Here is a 2,306-nt window from a genome sequence, read left to right as displayed (position 1 = left end):
AGAAACTCTGAAATAATTTTACAGTTCCTTCAATACATACCATCCTACAATCAGATTCATAATTGACTACTCCCCAGAAAAAGTCAATTTTTTTTGGGACACCACAGTCTTAATCAGCAATGGCTATATACAAACATCCATATTCAAGAAACCCACAGACAAATGCAGCTACCTCCACAACTCCAGCTTCCACCGTCCAAATACAAAAAGATCCATTAGTTACAGCCAAGCCACAAGATATCACCATATCTGCTCTGACCCAGGGGGCAGAGATAGACACTTCAAAATCCTGACTGCATCCCTCGAACAGAAAGGCTACAACCCCAAAATAATCTCTAATATTGCCTCCTCCCTCAAAACACCCAGGGAAAATCTGCTACAGTACAAGGAAAAGAAAGCCAAAGACAGAATCCCCCTCGTAGTGACATACAACCCAGAGCTGGAAAAATTAAGAAAAATCATAAAAGATCTACAGCCACTACGCCAGGAGGATGAATTTCTGAAAGAGATATTCCCATCCCCACCAGTGCTTGTCTTCTGACAGCCACCCAATTTAAAACACATGCTAGTGAGAAGTAAGCTCCCAAAACAGACTCAAAAAGAAGAGAGTGGCACACATCCTTGCAATATATCCTGCTGCAAACTGTGCCATCACATTTCACAGGAGCCCTCAGTCATTCACAAAGGAAAAATATTCAGCATAAAGGAATCCTTCACATGCTCATCTTCCAATGTGGTATATATCATTCAGTGTAAAAAATGAAATGAAGGGTGGTGCTACATTGGAGAAACAAGTCAGATGCTAAAGAAGAGATTTAATTTACATAGCCATCATTAGAAAAATGACAGTACCAACAAGGATGTCACCTCTGTGGGGCAGCACTTTAGAAAACCAGAACACTGTACCAGTGATTTTATGGTAAGAATACTGAAAGGGAACTTTAAAACAATACAGGAACTTTGAAGTCAGAATGATTAAATATTTTGACACCTACCAGACAGGACTTAACAAAGATCTGGGTTTTCTAGCCCATTATAAACCATAAAATTGTACTGCTTTGCAGTGGCGTTCCTAGGGTGGCTGACACCCGGAGCAGATCGCCAATGCGACCGACACCCCCCAGGTGCATTTTTACCTGCTGGGGGGGGGGGGGGTGCCGCGTGCCTCTCGGCTCCGCTCGTTCCATGCTCCCTCTGCCCCGGAACAGGAAGTAACCTGTTCCGGGGCAGAGGGAGCACGGAACGAGCGGAGCCGACAGGCGCGCGGTACCCCCCAGTGGCCTGCATCCGGGGTGGACCGCACCCACCTTGGTACACCACTGCTGCTTTGTCACCCTTTTATCACCGTGCATCTTTCCCCTTTCCTCATCCACCCAGCTCTCCCTGTCTCTCACCCAGTGGCGTAGGAAGCGGTAGGGGGCGGTGGGGCGGTCCGCCCCGGGTGCACGCCGCTGGGGGGTGTCGGCGCCTCGCTGGTTCCTTGCTCTCTCTGCCCCAGAACAGGTTACTTCCTGTTCCGGGGCAGAACGAGCAAGGAACCAGCGAGGCGCCGACACCCCCCCAGCGGCGTGCTCTCGGCGGATTGGCCCGCCCACTCACCCCTCACCACCTTCCAGGTATGTTTTCGCGGGCGGGGGGGGGGGGGGGGGTTGCGCTACGGAGGGGGGAGGGTGCGTCGTGCTGCACCCGGGGGGGGGGGGGGGGGTGCGCAACGGCGACCCGCCCCAGATGTCAGCTGCCCTCGCGACGCCACTGCTGTCACCTAAACCGCCCTCATCCCATTCTTCTAGCTTCCACAGATCTTTTTTCATGTTTTCCACTCCCTCCGGAGTGGAATATAAATGTATTCTGTTATATTCTTATAATATTCAAGAGTATAACAGAATAAATGTATAATACTCTCCCAGAAGCCATAATATACACGCTTATGTCCAATAAAAAAAGGTATCACCTTATTTTCTTTTCCATGTTTTATTTTGTTCTGTTTCTAAAGACACTGGGGAAACCTGCATGGTTGGAGCAACACTTGCTGGTCATAGATAGTCGTATACAGGCAAGGCAACAAGTACGGCGAAGTAACTTTTTACACGCTCGTGGTGGCTGAGGCCCCAGAGCAGACCCACCTACAATCAGACACCACCAACCTCCTGCCTCTCATTCCACCCCTTAACCAATAAATTGCAAGCCCTTTTATTCCCCGCCCACCCTTGCTTTTTTCATTGCCTCCAGTTACTCCCTGTCGAGACGTAGTAAAATCCAAGGAGGTTAAATCTTTCTCTAGCCCACCACAACAAGGAGCACGTGAC

The sequence above is a fragment of the Microcaecilia unicolor genome, chromosome 11 (genome assembly GCF_901765095.1).
Source record: "Microcaecilia unicolor chromosome 11, aMicUni1.1, whole genome shotgun sequence".
Taxonomy (NCBI): domain Eukaryota; kingdom Metazoa; phylum Chordata; class Amphibia; order Gymnophiona; family Siphonopidae; genus Microcaecilia; species Microcaecilia unicolor.
This window is presented reverse-complemented; position numbering follows the sequence as displayed.